Source organism: Ursus maritimus, unplaced genomic scaffold (assembly GCF_017311325.1).
Source record: "Ursus maritimus isolate PB19 unplaced genomic scaffold, ASM1731132v1 scaffold_11, whole genome shotgun sequence".
NCBI lineage: Eukaryota > Metazoa > Chordata > Mammalia > Carnivora > Ursidae > Ursus > Ursus maritimus.
In genome coordinates this window covers 18,821,397-18,841,345 of record NW_024423453.1, presented here as the reverse complement: position 1 = coordinate 18,841,345, position 19,949 = coordinate 18,821,397, and positions in this window count along the sequence as shown.

Sequence of the window (19,949 nt, the reverse complement as noted above, 5' to 3'; positions counted from 1 at the left end):
TCATCTTGTCTGTTTCTCATTTCTCAAGGATCATTGGCTTTTATTGTCTGACGCTTAATAACTTGAGTCATGGTTTTATATATTTTGCCCATTTTTTTTTAGACAGGAGACTAAATACAGTCTTTTTTACAAAGTGGAAGTCTATTCAGTATAATTCTTTTTTTCTTATCATTTAAAATCAGCGTTGTTAAGGAAACTGTATTAACAAATTACAGAACGTGTTTTACATTTATAGTTCAATGACTTGACAAATGTATGCACACATAAGCATCACCACAATCAACACACAAACCATTGCCATCATTCACAGAAGTTCTCATTCCCCATTGTAGTTACCATCCCTCCAACCCAACCACACACCACCACTCACCGCAATCTGTAGTGTAGATTAGTGTGGATAGTCTAGAATCTCATATAAACGGAATCATGTAGTGTATATGCTTTTGTTTCTTGCTCTTTTCCCTCAGCATAATGCTGTTAACATTTATCCTTGTGCACGTTTGTAATTCCTTTTATTGCTGCTCATTATTGCATCAAATGGCTAGAACATTATTATTGATAGACGTTCGGTTATTTCTAGTTTAGGGCACAATGCTACTATTATCATTTGTACATAGATCTTTGTATGATTATTTACAGGCTTTACCCCTTCCAGTTATAGTTTTTATTCAGGTATAAATTCCCCTTTGCTCTAGTCTGTCTTGGAAAACTTTCTAATATTTTTTTTTTCTTGGTACAGATTTTACAATTAACGCTGATAGGGGTTTTATAACCACTTCACTGCATTGTCATTAATACAAGTTCCTCAGTTATAATTCCTGCATGTAATTTAAACTAAATTGAATTTTAACAACTAATTGAAGCTCTTTTTTTTACTTTAGACACTAGAGGGTAGTTTATTTTTTTCTAAATCACCAACCAAAATATAGAAAACAAGCAAGCAAGTCCTATAAACAAAGATTTTCTACATATGCTACCTTTTTCCCCCTCTTATAAAAAAAAATACAGCTTAGAATTTGGAACAACTTACAAACAATAGTCATTAGTCATACCCTGTTAAATTCCATCTGCTTTCCCACTAATATATGTAATTATATAGTAATGTCAGCGTTTTTTATCATCTCTCCTAATATATGTTCTCTTAGATTCTTGAGCTTTGCTTTCCATATACTTACCACAATTACTGTAAGCATATTCTTAATATGACTTCTTTAAAAATGTATCAGTTTCTCATAGAAAGTCTTTAAAGTTCACAAATGAAAACAATTTTATTCATTACTATATTTCTCATTGCCTAGCACAAAGGCTAGCATATATAAAATTATCTGAACATCTTGTTAAAAAATGGTGTTCACTATGGGATGCCTGAGGGGCTCAGTCAGTTAAGTGTCTGCCTTCGGCCAGGTCATGATCCCAGGGTCCTAGGATCGAGTCCTACATTGGGCTCCCTGCTCAGTGGGGAGCTTGCTTTTCCCTCTCCCTCTGCCTGCTGCTCCCCCTGCTTGTATTCTGTCTCTCTCTGACAAATAAATAAAATCTTTTTTAAAAATGGTGTTAACTATATTCTACTTGCCATAGCATGTTTCCTTGGTAATATCCATGGCTTTTTAAAATAAAAGTGTTTATTTTCCTATACTATCTTAAATATTGTGCTTCATTAGTCAATATTATATTCCAATTCTCCCTCACCTTCCCAGGGTCCAGCATACTATAAATTTACCCCTAATATGCTTTTACATTGCAAATCTTCCTCAAGACAGATAGGACTGTATGTTGCCATTGATGGAAAACAGAGTACATGTACCTGAAAGGGAAATTTCTAAAAGGCAAGTAAGAGAAAATATAGAAAGAGCCAGGTGTCAGCCTCTAATTGTGACTGTGACCCTCTTATGCTGACCCTCTTATGCCTCTGCTATTCTTTTTTTTTTTTTTAGATTTATTTAATTTGAGAGAGATTGAGAGTAGGGGAGAGAGGCAGAGTCTCCAGCAGTCTTCTGTTCTGAGCCCTGAGCGTGGAGTGGACATAGGGCTTGATCTCAAGATCACCACCTGAGCCGAAACCAATAGTCTGACATTTAAGGGACTGGGCCCCTCTGCTACTCCTTACACATCATCATTCCAGAGAAGGGCTAAAGGTAGCATAGCCCAATTGTCTAATGATATTCAGATCATGGTGGTGACTTCAGATTTCTTTTTTAAACTGCAGAACCGAAAAGGCCTTTTGCTGTACTTGTTGGTGAATCTGGAAGGGGAGATTGGGGAGAGAAGGAGAGAATTTGGAGAGAAGGTTTGCAGGTATCCTCTAAGTGGCAGGTAGGAAACATTTGCAAATAGTTTATCATGTATTCCAAGAAAACGTATAAGTTGTTAAAGAAAACTTTAAAAAAAAAAAAAAGGTCACAAATTCAGGAGGAACAGTGTTATTCCTAGTTTTTGTTTTTATTACATGTTAATATTGAATTTCTGGCTTTAAAAATCCCTATAGGCTAGCAGGCGTATAATATAATCCTATTTGTATTGAAATATTAAATATATCATATTTCACATATTATGAAAAAAAATTAAATGATCTTAGTCCTCCTCTGACCCAAATTAACAGTGTAAATGTATAAAGGAGAAGCTGTGTGTGCAGTTACATTCTCCAGCTGATTATAACCACTTTCCACTGGAGTCCGTATTTCATATTATCTTTTCGTCAGGTACTCCATGCCAAACTCGCAGTGTTTGATGTTTTAGAGCAATTTAAAGTGAAATCAGCTCTCAAAGGGACTAACTTTGAAAACAAAACCAAGAGAAAATGTTCACTTATTTTTGTGGAAAGTCGCTTTGGTGATTCTCTCGAACAAGTTATGAGTATTGTGTGGAATCACAAAAGCCTTGCCAGTTGTGAGAGGCGCCAACAGTTACTTTCAACCAAAGATGGCTTTAAAAATCATCACCGGCTCACCCCAGGCTTTAAGGAATGATTTTGCAAGAAATACATCTATCTGTATATAAATTATTAGTTAAAACAGACTCCAAGCAAAAGAAGAAAGCTAAAGATCATATATTGAAAATTAATAAACTATTTCGATTTACAGGTGGATAGTCGCTTCTTTATTCAGTGACTTCTTGATTCTAAATATTAAGACTGATGACCCTTGAAGGGGATAGATTTAGTCTAAATAGAATAAATGGTCATATGTCACGGAGAACATTTGGGTTTTCATAAGATTATTAGGTACTTGACAGGCTTGGGTCATGATTTAGGCCTGGGATGGAGTCCTACACCGGGGCTCCCTGCTCAACGTGGAGTCTGGTTGAATTTCTCTCCCTCCGCCCCCGGCTTGCATGGGTACATGCACCCACTCTCTCTCTCTCTCTCTCTCTCTCTCTCAAATAAATGTAAAAATCTTTTAAAAAAATGATTTTCAGAGTGACCTAGGTTAGTTATACATTTCAGTTACTTGTGCCTTTCTAATTAATTTATTAAAGTTTTGTTATTTACATTGTTCTTTTATTTCAATTGATCTTCCTAATAGACCTGTGAGCTTTCAGAAAAAAAGAAAAAAAAAAAGTAGTCACATCCTGCTAAAGTGAAGAAGGGTCTTAGAATGTTTGAGTAACATTTAAAGTATACAGTTCAGATCATTGACTAAGGTAGTGTTGTGAAATAGACAGATCATACAAGCCGAAGTGCAATTTTAAATTACCTCATCACCACATTAAAAAAAGTAAAAAGGAACAGATGAAATTCATGTTTATAGCATTTCTCCCAACATGTCCACATTTTCTTATTTAAGCATGCGATCAATGCAAACTACTAATAATGTTTTGCTTTCTTTTTCTTTCTTACTAAATCTTTGAAATCCAAGTATATGTTACACATAAAATGCATCTCAACTTAGACTAGTCACATGTCAAGTACTCAGTTGCTACATGTGACTAGTGACCACCATACTGGACAGCACTTCTCTAATATTTCACATTCTTAGACAATTTTTTCCTCTACGCCATGAAATTCCTCTTTTTTTTACATTCTGTATGCATGGAATCATCTCAGCTATCTCTTAATTCTTTCTTTGATCTCCACATTTACAGCCTTAATTCATGCAGCAGCATCCTCAGCCAAGTTAGTGCAGTGGCCCACCCAGCGGGGTACCGCCTTCCTCTATCACCCATTCACTGTACGTCCTGATGCCCTGAGGACCTTCTTTATTTGTATACTTGACCATGTCACTCTCTGGTTTACAGGAGAGACCCCTAGTTTTGTCTTACCATGAGGTAGGACCAAGGTTTATAAATGTTTTAAATGTTCTCTGGGTCATTTTGATTACTGGGTAAATTGCGAGAGTAGATACTATTTCCTCTCCTTGGTCATGGACTGTGATACGTGCCATTATTCTGACCTGTCTCAATACCTTACACTTTTCCAATAACTGTTGGCTTTGTGACAGCCAAAATATGTTTGGAAATCTAATAATATATTCCCCTAAGAAAATTATTTCAGTCAGTTCACAGTGAAAGAGCTGCTAAATGCATCCATGTCAGTTTCTGAGATGATTTTTTTCAATAAAAATGTTTTTCTTCCTCAGAAAGGATATTATGATATTAGGCAAATTTGAATTAACCAACTCTGAGCTTGAATTCATAATTTCTGTTTCCTTTAAAGTAGGACTATGTAGGAGTATTATAGTATGAGTTTAAAAGTATGAATAGTTTGACAATATAGGTCAACTTAGATCTATGTTCTTATATTGAAATGCAGAAAATGAGATTGCTAGAAAAAAGTCATAGAGCTATTTTTTCTCAGTAAATCACTGTTTATGTATTATAAAATTCTTTATGATGTGGCTGACAATTTGTATTCTAAAGCAAAAATATATTCCTCTAGGCTATATTTTTATGTGATAAGGGGATTTCCAACCCACTCTTATTGGAAAAAATATACATTTATACATATAGTGTCACAATTACATTATTCTTTAGTAAAAATAAAAAAAAAAATCTTATCACCAAAGGGGGAAATTTTTTAAAATGCTATTAAGTTTTCAGCTATGATCAAAGTTAAAATAAATAAATGTGTCTCTGTGGGCATTAAGCTGTATCTTCAAACTGCATACAAAATGAGAGCAACCTTAGGGATTTTTTTCAATGACAAAGACCCCGGTAATAGGATAAAAATGGAAATGGATTTTATACGTACTTCCCAAGGCTTATATTTGATAAGACTTTATAAGGAACTTAGTAAGATGAAATAAAATGGCAAGATCAAAGCACACACACGCCGAATAGGATTTCCTGCTATGAAGCATGTAAATTTGGATGATGTGGCTAATGAAAAGTCTTATTTCTTAGATTCCTTAAATTGTGCCTAAAGAAAAAAAATTAAACATTTGATTTGATTAATATGATCAAGTAATTTAAACTAGGCAAAGCACTTCAGTCATTTAAAAAAAAAAACTTCTTTAAATATCATGTCTTTTCCACAGAATTTATTGGAAGTGTGTAAATGTGCCACAAGTGTGTTAGAAAATGCAGTGTCATTTGTTCTGTATGATTGTGGTCACCTCCACTCCATCTGTTGACGGTTGTGCTCCGGTAACATTGGCTTTTCAATTCCTCAAACGCAACAAACATAGTTCTTATATAGGAACTTTATATGTTGCCCTGACTATCCCTACTAGATTTCTTCCCCATTCCTTACAAGACTGGCTACATCTTATTGTTAGGTTTTAGCATAAATATTACTTTCTAGAAAATTCTTTTTATCATCCAAACTAAAGTTGGTCTCCCTCTGTTATTTCTCTATTTTTTTTAAATCTGAGAATAGTTGACATACAGTGTTACATTAGTTTCAGGTAGACGATATAGTGATGCAAGTTTTCTACATGCTCCGCTATCCTCACCACAAGTATAGCTACCATCTGTCACCATACAACCCTCTCTTATTTCTTAGTGGCAGGATTGTTTCCTGGTACAGCTTTTCACAGTTGGTGGTGCACTTACTTTTGTTTGCTCACTTGCTTATTTATTCTTGCCTCTCTCCTTACCTACACTATGGCCTTTTATGAGGAAAAGCAAAATGTTTATCCATTAATCATTTCACGTTAGTGTGTAGGATTGTGATTGTCACAACATTAGAGCCCAATAAATATTTGTTGTCTGATGTGAATAAATAAATAAGTCACAATATTAAGTTAATTTAACATATTTTATTGTTTACGATTAATTTTAAAGATTTATAATTTCACTTTAATAATGTGAGAATATTATTTATTAAAATCTCATGATTCAAATGGAACAGATTTTAATTGCAATAGAATCTAAAGGTTAGTATTACTGATAATTTACCAAAGTAACCTAAAGACTTTTCAGATACAGCAAAAGCAATTTGCATGAGGATAACCAGACCACCCATGAAATTGGTAGAGGGATCTGAGAATATTTATTCATTACAACCTCCTACTTCCATCCTAATCTCTTCCTTGTTGATTCTACAAGTTTCCTCCACAATTCATGAAGATAAAACCTCTGGTTCAGGAGGTATTTCAATCCTTGAAAATGAATAGACAATAAATAAATAAGCCAATGAATATATTGCATGGAGTTGGTGATAAGTGTCATAAAGAAGCAAAAGGGAATACAATGTGTTGGTAGGTGGTCAGGGAAGGTCTCTGAGAAGATGACATTTAAGCATAGACAGAAGGAGTAGAAGAACATGACAGGCCCAAGAAAGGGCAAACAAGTGCAAGGCCATGAGGTATGAACAGATTTTGTGTACTCAGGAAGAAACAGTGCTATGGGTTGAATTGTGCCCCCCCGAAAAATGTTGAAGTCCTAAGCCCCTATAGGGTCATTAGAAATGTAATTAGTTAAGTCAAGATAGAGACATACTGTAGTAAGATAGGTCCTTAATCCAATATGAGCAGTATCCTTACGAAGAGGGACGACGATGTGAATACAGACACACAGGGAGAAAAAGGCGATGTGAAGATGACGACAGAGACTGGAGTTATGCTGCCACAAACCAAAGAAACATCTGCGGCTACCAGAAACTAGGAAGAGGCAAAGGAGGGTTCTTCCCTGACAGGTTTCAGGGGGGGCATGGCCCTGCTCACCCCATGATTTCAGACTTCTAGCTTCTAGAACTATGAGCCAATAAATTTGTGTTGTTTTAATCCATCTCGTTTGTGGTACTCTGTTATGTAGCCCTTATGAAATTAATTCAAACAGGTGGGTCAACATACCTGCAGAGGAGTAAGTAAACAGAAAATGATTTGGAAATGTTGTTTATAATTTTACACGTGATTTAAGTTCAGGTTGAAAATTACTTATATTACTAAGAACATAACATTTTCTTTGTAAATTGCTAAAGGTGGTGACAAAGAAGAAATTCAGATAACCATGCTAATATAAATCGAAGCTAGAGATAATATTAAAAATTTCTTTCTCTGAGTGTTAAAGGAAAAGAAACTAATGCAAAGCAAACATGTGAGGAGACCCAACGTATAGAGAACATACTAGGATTCCTATTTTAGGTGAAAGTTTCAGTGTCTAGAACATATGATTTAGTCTTCTGCATAACTGCAGTGCTCTGGGAAAATTACATAAAGAAGAACAGAGAAGTGTTTATATCCTATATTTGGTTAAAGGAGATTGGAATAAAATAGAGGAACAAGGAAGTAGCACCTTTTACTACTGGAACATTTTTATTTGAAATTTAAACTCATCCACTAATAAAAGTTTTCACTTTTAGCCTAGCTTCTTGAAACAAACTAGAGTCTACCTGTATTAGTCAGAGTTCTCCAGAGAAAAAGAACCAATGTATAGATTTATTAAATGGAATTGGCTCACACAATTATGTTGGCTGAGAAATCCCAAGGTCTGCAGTCAATAAGCCACAGAACCTGGAGAGCCAGTGTGAGTCAGAAGGCCTGAGAATCAGGAGAGCTGATGGTGTTGTTCTAGTGGCAAGCAGGCAGGCTCGCGGAGTTTTAGTTGGAGTCCGAAGACCAGAAAGTAGTAGTGTCCTGGCTCGAGCAAACGGGCAAGAAGAGTTTCCTCTTGCTCAGTGTTTTGTTCTATTCAAAACTTCACTTGATTGGGTGAGGCCCACCAACAGTATGGGTAGCAATCTGGTTTACTCAGCCTACTGATTCAAATTTTAATCTCAACCAGAAATACTGTTACAGACACACCCAGAATAATGTTTGACCATTTGGTCACTCATGGCCTGATCAAATTGGCACATAAAATTAATAAGATTAACCATCATACTATCTTTGTTTTTATTCTTTTTTTAAAAGATTTTAATTTTATTTGAAAGAGAGAGATTGCATGAGTGTGTGAGAGAGTGAGAGAGCACAAATGGGAGGAGAGCAGAGGAAGAGGGAGAAGCAGGTACCCCGCTGAGCAGGGAACCCCATGCAGGGTTTGATCCCAGAACCCAGGATCATGACCTGAGCCAAAGGCAGATGCTTAACCCACTGAGCCACCCAGGCACCCCTCTTTGTTTTTATTCTTTAAGAAAATTATTTTATTGTTGTTTTTCTATTCTCAACTTCCCATTCAACCTATTTTGGTCTGGTTTATTTGCTATGGTTACACTGAAATGATGTTTATTATAATAATCATTGAATTCCTAAAATAAACTTTCAGGCATTTTTCTGTTCTCTTATTTGACATCTCTGGAGTATCTGACTTTGAGATCATTCTTTTCTTTATAATATATTGCCTTGCCATGGCTTCTATGGCTCCTTATTTCTATGTCTCTTCTTTTATCTCTCTAGCTTCTCTTCTCTCCCTTATTGAATCTTCTTTCCTGGTTTCTCTTCTTTGGTCCAAATTTTAAATTCTCTGTATTCTCAAGAATTAATTCTCGTCCCACTTCTTTCTCATTGTAAAATTTCCATGAATTACCTGTTTCATGTCTATGGCTTTCAATATCCTGTGACTCAAATTCTTTCTCTCATTTGGGGCACTCTGTTGATTTCTAGATCTACTTAAGCCACAACACATACAAAACTAAACTAAAATATGGGACAGAGTTTGAGAGGAAGATGTTTATGGGCCCTGTAAGCATCGGCAATTTGGGGGGTAAAGGAAGCACGAATGACAGAAGTTGGGCTGCAAGGCAGTCTGGAGAAGCCTCAGTTGACTCCACAAGCTGAAGTGCATAGTTCCAGATCCAGGTGAGGGGTTGGGCAAGTACACCTTGACATCAATCAGTCATTGGACTCAGGCTGCCCTCAAGAAGAGGATGTGACTCTGGGCACATTGTTCTCTTTAGTCTAGGGCATTCTTTGAAGTGAATCTCGATTATAATCTGTCAATCAGCAACTTTCTTAACCACTGGGTAAATGAGTTCTCTCTTGAAAGGGATGGGAGTCATCTGGGCAACACGGCGTACAAACTGGTCTCTAATGTAATCCCTGCCTCAGTAGATGACACTATCATGATACCAAGAGGCAGGACCAGAAAGCTCCCCTCACCCTGCACTATTTCTTCTCTTTTCAATTGGAAACAAAACTGCTTCAACTTTACCTTTCAATATTTACTTGGGAGAATTTCTACTATATAATTCCCTATAATATGTCTCTCATTGAGAATCCTCTTGCCAAGGCCTTTATCAAGATCTTGGTTATATCACGTTTGGATAATTTAATTTTCTAATTGGTCGACCCTCCATGTTGTTACTAACAATTACTGAAACCTATAAAAAAAAGAATTTGTCTTTTGCAAATACAGTGGATAATTGTGTCCTGATTCACTATGAATCACAGATACTTGTTTACATGTCTACTTAAAAAAACTCACAATATTTACAGTATATTTGATGAAAACATCTAGTAATAAACAGGTTGAATGATAGACGTCTGTTTATTTTCCTGGTTAACTTGTGTTCATGTTTCTTAAGAAAATGATAGAAGAAACTACAGACATTAAAAAAATCCCAGAATTTTAGCCTTATAATATACAGAAAATAACTTCACACTAGAAGCTTCCTATAACAATTGATTGCAATCACTACAGCATGTCACAGACCTGCCTGGTTGAAGGTGTGATTTGATAGGTCAACCAGAAACTAACTTACTTGAAAGAACTAAGAGCCTTCTGGTAATAAAAGGGGGGGGGGAAGAGTCCCTAATAAATGACTGATTTAAAATAATGGTTTGGTGACCATATGCATGATTCAAAATAGGAAGGGAGATATGGAAGGGAGAGAAGTGGAAAAAAGATGGGAGGGGGTATTTTTGAAACTCATTAAATCTGTCCACTTTTCTATAGAATTATGACTCAGTTCAAGTGAAGGAGATCAAATAAAGTAAAAAACACTTGCTCAGAATTGTGTATCTCTGTGAACTAAATTTTATCTAACTTGTTTAAATACAAATACATCATTATTTTTAATGACACAAATGCAAAGATTAGGTACAGATTTGTGTAGTTTAAAGAATTATTGGGAGAGCTAAAGAAACAGACTCTAAGATCCAAAGTGACTCCAAAAATCACACAGTAAAATTGAACTGCCAAGAGAGTGGCTTGCTCTGCCACAATCTGGAAACTTCCAAGGCAACTTCAGCCTTGACGATCATGCTACTTCTGCCATCATTCATGCTAAGAAACGTGGGCTCTCATGTTCTGCCTCTCTCCCAATTTCATTTATTTATTTTTCTCCCAGTTTCATTTATTTCCAAGACAGTGTCTCCCAGGACTTACCCAGGGTATGTCACATCTGGAACTGTGTCTGCAGAGCTTTCTGAGAAATGACACTTTTAGCTTTTAGTCTCTGAAATTCTGAAGGCACCTAGAAAGAAGGTAGTGTGTGGTGAGTCTCCTCAGCATATCTGTTACAGTATTTTTTTTTTCTCATACAAAAAAAAAAAATTGTGAGATTCTGGAGACATGAAAGAGCATGGCTTTTGATCCAATGTGACCGAGACAGCACAAAGTCATAGTCAAGAGTCTCCCGTGCTTCCGTGGAAAGCAACATGCAAGTTTGAAGGGAATGAACAAATAGCAACAACACCCACACCAGGAGGCTGTTGCCTCAGTGTCCTCAAACACAGAAACACCATCAAATTTCAAAACAGACTGAGGCAATGCCAGCTATAGGAGTGTTTTGTTTTCTGGTGTTGGTGTCACAGGCAGAAGTGAGGTGCGTTTATGTGGTTCCCCCTGGCAGATAACTCATTCCTTAACACAGGCTGAAATGACTTGCTTTTGAACATATGTAAGGCAGCAAGTGGAAATTCCCAGAGTAAAGAATAAAAGTAAAAAATAAGGGAAACTAGAGGCCTATGGACTAGTCCGATCAGATTAATAATAAAGAAAACACTAATTCTCAATGGTTTTTACTTGGGCTGGTAAAACAAGTTGTCCTAATTGGTCAGTGCTTTGTGGTCAACAACTTAAGCATGAAGCAATGGCTCCAGAAACATTGAAAAGACTTTAAAACCAAATCAGAGTCATTTGACTAGTAAAGGTACCAGTTATTTTAAACAACTACTAGAATCTAATATCAAAAGTTATTTAAGGGAAAGAAAGGAAGGAAGGAGGGAAGAAAGGAAGGAAAGGAAGGGGGGAAGGAAGAAGGAAGGAAGAAGGGGGAAGGAAGAAGGAAAGAAGGAAGGAAGAAAGGGAGGGAGGGAGGGAGGGAGGGAGGAAGGAAGGAAGGAAGGAAGGAAGGAAGGAAGGAAGGAAGGAAGGAGAGAAGGCTACAGAATCTCAGAAAAGGAAAAGTGACATTGTAGATAAGTAGTTAATAATGCCAGCAGGTAAAGATATAGTCAGTAAAATGCTAAGAAACTATACAGTACAAGAAATGGAAATGGTTCCATCCTCAAACAGTACAGTAAGGTGATGTATTGATGGCACGTAACATATGCTGGAGAGATTTATGTAAAAAACTTCTATATTGAAGATGATGAGTGAACAGATTTCCCCAGGAAATGTCTTGCCTTTGCAAGATTTGTAAATCATGGTTAAATTCAATAAAATATTTTCTGCTGTGAAAGCCAATGGAAATAAATAATGACCGAAACATATTTAAAATGTGGCCTTCATATCTGGAAATAAAAATGTCTGTCAGCATCTGTACAGACAGTACTGCATCCATGATTGGCTTTATGAAGGGTTTCACTTCTCTTGCAAAAACAAAACAAAAAAAATCCTCACATCACATTTTTCACAGAGAGGTGCTAACGTCAAAAATTCTCAGAAATGAAATATTTCTTGAGGATGTTACAAAACAGTTTTTTTAAACAAAGACAAGTTCACTGAAGAGCACCTAAAGAACTATATGAAAACCTAGACCAAGAACATATAAATCTTGTGCAACACACAGAAATTTGATGGCTTAGCCAAAGAGGAGTTCTCTGGAAGGTGTTTGAGCTGAAAGGTGAATTGGAGAAGTTGTTTTCATAAACGTAATGTCAGGCTTTGCTGAGTGTTCAGAAACGAGCTTACTTTCAGATATTTTTCATCACATGAACCTATGAAACAAGAATCCAGTGTCCTCTAGAATATGTTTTGCCTTTGAGTGACTACAGCCTTGGTTTTAAAGGGAAATTTAATCCTTGGGCAAATCATGTTGCAAAGGAAATGTTGAAGTGTTTCCTGTTTTTGGGTCTTGATGGGGCAAGAGACTATCAGGCCATTCTAAGTCTTACTGAAAACCACCTGGAAGAACTGCATATCAAAATTGAAGAGAATCACACCCCCCTCTTCAATACAAGTGAATCACTGGGTGAGGGACCATTTATCTAAATCTTCTGTTCAAAGGGAAGTTGACTTTAGCAAAGAAGAGGGACTTTGTGAGCTGGAGACTGTTCATTCAATCAAGATGAGATTCCTCGATCGATCCTAGACAAAGTCTAGATTTCTCTTCTGCCATTACTACGAAAGCAATAAGAATCATGAGCAAGGACAGAAATCATCTCATTTAAATTGAAAATGAAATCTGTATATGTTTAGCTCAAATTTGACCCCAAGTGAGTGTTTGTAGAGAAAAAAGAAGCACAGGTTTCATATTACTAAGTTATATTTCATTTTTATTTTTAGTTTAGAAAATAACACTTAAAATGTATACATACACGTATGAAAGGCCACATATGTCTATAATAATTTTGTACTGCTAAATCTCTCTTTGAGCCTGAACATATCTCTTGGTATGAAAATATTGTTTTGAATGCCTTGTGTCAAATTTGTCGTAAACTATATATTTTAATTCAAATTCCTTTGGTTTTAGTTTTGCTCTTCAACATGATCAAAAATAAAGTATAAATAAAATTCATTAAAATCCATTTCTAATTTTTACTTAAATGTATTCTCCTGAGTCTATCTTTCAAAAAAGTTAAATCCCATTTTGACTTAAGACAGCCATCTAACCAAAATGTATTGTTCGCCTTATGCATTTATAAAATTTATGACAAGGAAAGAAAACAGTTAATTTAAAAAATTAATTAACTATAAATGCTTGGAAGGGAGTCTCTTGAAAAATTGGCTAAAAACTCATTTTTTAAATATAAAAAATACTCTAGCAGACACCATATAACACATGCCATGAACTACAAGTATCTTGCAGAGTAGAAATTTATAATACGACAATTAGGCCTATTTGGATGAAAAAAAAAAGGTATTTAAAATAGGTAATTTATTTTAAAAACAAAAATTAAGAAAGAAAAACCTGAAGATTTTTTTACCAAAATTTCTGGCCTTCATTGGAGTTGATATCCACAGTGGAAATGGAGAATCACACAAATTAATAGGCCAATAAACGGGCGAAAATAAACAGAATCACAGGAAAAAAAATTATCTTCACAATTATTGTTGGATTATAATCTCTATAATTAATTGATCACACTAATGTATATAGGCATTATAATTTTATGCAGGGGCTTAAATATTTAAGTGGTTCCTTCAGGGTAAAAATATTAAAGAAGGCTGATATCCAATATCTAACATCTATTTCATCTATCATCATCTATGATTTTTTTAAAAATTAAAATATTACAACTGAAAGGGCAAAGCCTGTGAATACATGATCGATATAGATAAATAATATTACAGTAGGGTTATTTTTGAATGTTGCATAGTATACTTCCTTTTGCTATAAGAAATGGATTTTAAACAACCTTACGAGACTTGTTAACATTTCATTAGTCTATAATTTTTGAATGAGAAAGGGATAGATAATCTGTTGTAACAAAGATGAAAAGACTCCAGAATTTCTTGTGTTAAAAATACACAAACAGGGGCGCGTGGGTAGCATCTGCCTTCAGCTCAGGTCATGATCCCAGGGTCCTGGAATCGAGCCTTGTGTTGGACTCTCTGTTTGGCCGGGAGTCTGCTTGTCCCTCTCCCTCTGCCTCTGCCCCCGTCCCCGGCTTGTGCTCTCTCTCACTCTCTCTCACAGATAAATAAATAAATAAATAAATAAATAAATAAATAAATAAATAAATACAAATAAATAAATAATACTTCAAAGTGTGAAATTCTCCCCAAAATAAATAAAACCACATGTTATTTTTGACCCATGAAATTAGAGGAAGAAATGCCAGTAGACACAGAAATCATGTTTGAAAGACAAACATTGCCTAAGATTTCACAAGGATTAAAAATAAAAACAAAAATAAAGAAGTCCAGACAGGAAAGGGAGTGGGTTGTCTGAAATGGCACAGCTGTTTGCAGAGAAGTTGCAAGTTTTTCATTATCACATACTTTCAACAGCCAAAATGTGCATCTCAACATAAAAATCATACAACCCTCTAAATACGGGATGGGAAGCAATTTCTCACTCCAAAACTGTGCCTTTGAAAAGCTACCTATAAAACAACTTGAGTTCTGGAAATAGAGAATGTGTGTGTATTGTTGACTCAGGCTCTGCTTTATTTTGCCAAGGTCAGACTTTTTCTTTAAAAGGCATTAATAAAAAAAAAAAAAGGCATTAAATATCAAAACTGGGGCCATGAAACTTGATAATTTGTAACTTTGAAGAAAGTAGTACATGAAAGAGAATCCTCGTGCATAAATTAATACCAATTCTATTAAAATATGTATAGAGCACTTACATAGCGCATAATTTTAGAAATTGTTTTAGAACCCATTTTATTTCTTTGTCTGGTAATGAACTCCTTGGGAGTACTACAGCCAGAATCTTTTCTTCAGTAAGCAGAGCTTTATACATACCTACCTACCTCCTTTCCCTTCTCATGGTTACAGGTGACCAGAAAAAATCCCATTGCTGCCATGGTAGGATTAGAATATAAGGGGGTAGATAAAATTTCCTCAGCCATGTGGTTAATGAAAACTCCCTCCTCAAGTTGAAATTACACTCCTCTTCTTCCAATCTAAGTGTATTTACTTCTTCAGGGGATGTCAGTGAGTATCAACCACTAAAACTTCACCTCGGTGTGGGCTCTTATGTGGAGAGCCGAGGCTGGGGGCAAACGGGAGTGGAAAAGTGAGAAATGTTTAAAGGAAAGGATGAAGGAAAGGGAAGAAATAAAAAATAGAGGGGAATATTTGCCTCCATCATAACAAACGTCAACTAATTCAGGACTCTTTCCTTTAGGATTTCTCACAACTACGCCTCATTTTTATTTTAGATGCTGTTTATTACTTGCATCCTGGTAACATGGTAATCCTGAAACTTCAAGAAGCATTCTTAAAGATGCTGAATGTGTCTGGAATTAGTAAGTAAAACCAAATGTTATAAATGTGTAGCTCATTATCATATAATTTGGTTAATAGTAAAGATCAGATCTGACGACATATATCCACATACTATTACAATCCGTTATGATGAGCTTAGCTGTTGCCAGTGTTGGTGTCATTTCATGGCCATGGGACTATAAAGATGACCGTAACACATAAATATACTCTATTCATTTTAATGCCCTAATTAGAGTAATGAAAACAACCCAGACTCAGTAGATTTACACTGGAGGATAGGAGAGGACATTAAAAACTCTGCAGCAATAACAGTGCATCTTATTTTTTTAACATTTTATTGAGATACAATTTATGTACCCTAACATTCACCCACTTAGCTGAACAACTCAATGGCTTTTAGTATATTTATAGAGCTGCATGCCACAACCATAATCTAATATTAAAACGTGTCATTTACAACACAGAAATCTTGTACCCATTTAGCTGTCACCCCGTTCCTAACCCCAGGCAATTCTGGAACATTGCTCATAAATAGGGTCATATAATGGGTAGTCTTTTGTCACTTCTTTCACTCAGCATAGAGTTTTTGAGGTTATCCATGTCATAGAATGTATCTGCACTACATTCCTTAATATGACTATTTATTTGGACTATTTTCACTTTCAGCTATCACACATAATGCTGAATAACAGTGTACCTTGAAAAATGAAACAAAAGGGGCGTCTGGGTGGCTCAGTAGGTTAAGTGTCCCACTCTTGATTTCTGCTCAGGTCATGATCTCAGGGTCCTGGGATCAAGACCCACGGAGGGCTCCCTGCTCAGTGTGGAGTCTGCTTGAGGATTTTCTCTCTCTCCCTCTCCCTCTGCGCCTCCTACTGCTCATGCTCTCTCTCGTGCTCTCTCTCTCTCTAAAATAAATAAATAAATCTTAAAAAAAAAAGAAAGAAACAATAGTAGACTAATAAACAGCCATATGCTGCTCATCCTAGAGCAGAAACTTGTTTCCCAATGAAATTGTTACAAAGATACAAATCAAGGCTATATTAAGATACAGTTTAACTTTGACTTGATATGATCTATCTAGTTTCTCATTTTACAAAGTATATGGGACATAATGTCATTTGTCATATTCTTTACTTTTTACCAATTATTTGGTGTTATTCTGGACATCTGAGAATTTAATTTTTTAAAGTAGAATCCAATATTTTTCTGAATCCTAGGTTCCATTAATAGTGTTAAAATATATTTTTCAAAACTTAAAATCATTAATCTCATACATATATAAAAACTGCCTGTGTCAAAATCATACTTGACTCATGAATGACGAAACAGTAAAATAGTAAAAGTGGTTCCGAGGGCATTTTAGAAACAGAATTTATAGGAAGTAGAAAAAGAGTGTTAGAATTAAGATTCTGTCAGATACTGGACTAAGGGCAATAAAATCATTACCTTTGGGATTGTTTTATTTTTTCTTTTTCCTCAACAGAAATCTTCAGGTTAACATAACAACCGTATGTTATCTTGATTCTAATCAACTTGTGAATAAAAAGTCAAACAGGAGTAAATTTTCCTAGAGAATAAAATAATCCATGAAAATACCCTTGTATGATTTTGAAGAAACATCCTGACACTTTTTCTCCCCTTAACTATTTTTCCGACTTTTGGAAAATTTTTCTTCATAATACCATGGTGCAGGAAGTAGGTAGATGTAACTCATGTTAAGAGCTTTATTATTATTGACAATATTCTGGGCACCTGGATGGCTCAGTTGGCCAAGCCTCTGCCTTAGGCTCAGGTCATGACCCCAGGGTCCTGGGATCAAGTCCCACATTGGGCTCCTTGCTCGAGGGGAATCTGCTTCTCCTTCTCCCCCTCCCACTTCCCGTGCTTGTCTTCTCTTGCTCGCTCTCTCTCTCTCAAATAAATAAATAAATCTTAAAAAAATATTTTTCATTTTTGTGTTGTATTTCTATGTGTTTTGGTATTCATTGAAAGAGTAATACCATATTACCTTGAGGAAAGCACGATTTTATTTGTTAAGTTTCCATCACTTTATTTATTTTCCAACTTCGCTCAAAAGTGTTCCTTTTAACAATCAAATTTAGTTAATATAATCAAAGGTTTGTCTTATCTATAGCTAAGCAACGAATTTTAGGATAAAAAGAAACACATGAAACTAGTTAATAAAGTGGACCATGCATGGGAAAACCTCTCTCTCTATTTTAATTGATCTCTGTATTATCCAGGGCATTATTAAAGGTCTGTCCTATCGTGTCTAATTCGCAAGAGAATGAGACAAAAATTAGTAATAACCTGTGAAAGAAAAATGGCAAGAATATATTATAGCAAGGTATTTTGTGTGGTTACTTGTATACTCCTGCCCTGCAGAATGATATAAGAAAATTATAGGAAGTTTTAAGATGTACACCTAAAAAGTTATTGATTTGGAAAGTACACCTAATTATAGTTTGTAAGTCATACGGAGTCACGTAAAATCACATGGCATGAGCAACGGGCACCTATATGGAGGCACGCTTCTCTACACAGGCTATGCTCTAATACTAATAGAAAGTCTAAATACTGACCCTGATCCATTCTTCACTTACCCTCAAATTAACAGCAACATAAGCAATAACAGTGGTACCCATTGATTTACCTACTTTTCTTTTCTTAAACTGACAGACACACCCAACTATTTTAGCAGAGGAAGTGAACTTGCTTACACTCTTTAAACTCCTCAGCTATTCTGACAATGAGTTATGGGACTTCATTAATTTGTCTACAGTCCCTTTCATAAGTAAACCTGAACAAAGAGCCAAATTCCTCCATGAAAAGAACTACAAAAGAAAGTCTTGGAGCAAAACGTGTGACCTACTCTTCGAGCAGCCAGACAAGTAGACAGTCCCCAATTAGTCCCCAGGGAAATAAGACATTATTTATATATGGGGCTGCTGAAGTAGTATTGAGAATAGACAGTAGGAGTCTATGCTTAAACTTGTATTTTTTTCATGAAAAATCATATATTTAACATGGAGACACACTATGTCAGAGAATTAAATAGAAGCTATAATTTTATTACTTTAGTTTTTGCCCCTTTTACAGTGGTTTTAGGGAATTATAATTTCCTCAATTCCTTTTTTTTCCAAAAAGTAATAGATTTATATTAAAAATGAAAAAAAAAGGTGTGAAAGGTTATATTTTTCTCCCTTTGGTGCCACCATTTTGTTGCTACTGAGGGACTATAGAAGAGGTGGCTACTACTGTTTCATTAAACCAGGATCTCTATGAAGTTCAGCTGCAGACCATGTGTTCAGCTTTTCTTTTGAAAATGTGCTCCATCAAAACCACATTCTTTCGCCAGTGCAAATTCATGAAAGTCTACATGTCTCTGCTCGAATTATCCAAATTCTGCCTCTGAGGCAAGGGATGTAAGGGAAAACGATGACAGTCTTGAGAGATGCCAGTTGCTGTATGGCTGACCAAGAGTCAGCAACTGTGCTAGCTGAGGTAAGAGCCAAGCAGATGACAATGACCAGAATGCAGCTGTGCGGAGCCTGCAGTCCTAGGCTGGTGCCTGGTAGAGTCTGAAGGAGTCATTAGATATTTTTATTGGCCTCAAACCTGGAAATGGCATCTCTGTCCTTCAACTGGATCAGGGATTGAGATCTGATTAAGAATTATTAAAATAAACAATGACATATAAATAATAAGTTAATACAATTATAATATAATAATAATATAATAAAATCATTTGTCCCTATTCTAGATAATCTTTCTAATTCCCCAGAATGAATGGGAAGAGAAGGGACTCTCATGTCTAATCAGGAATCATTTGCCTTTTAGAACAAATCATACGTCTTGAAACTAAGTGATCCTAAGTTACTGGAAACTTACAGAAGACGCAATGAGAGAGCATCTGGACTACTTTCTGATAAGGAGATTGCACAGTAGAGTAAAACTGAGTCCTTTTTGCAATGATATAAACTATGTTTGGTCGAAGGTGTGTGGTGGTGGTGTTGGAAGATGGGCAGGAAATGACAGAGAAAAGAGAGATTGCTGCCTGATCACAGGCTTTTCGCTTTCCTGAAAAATTTGCAATTATTTCTGGGAAGTCAGAAAAATTTTGGAAAGGGGAAATGACATGATCTGTAGTTCAGGATCCTACTGTTGTGCAAAGACGAGTAAAGCACTAGCAGTATTTCAGTCAAATGGGGCACTCTTTCTTGTAAGCAGTACTGTAAATGGCTAAGGCAGCCCAGCCCGATAAACCTGAGCACGACTGAAAATAAGGA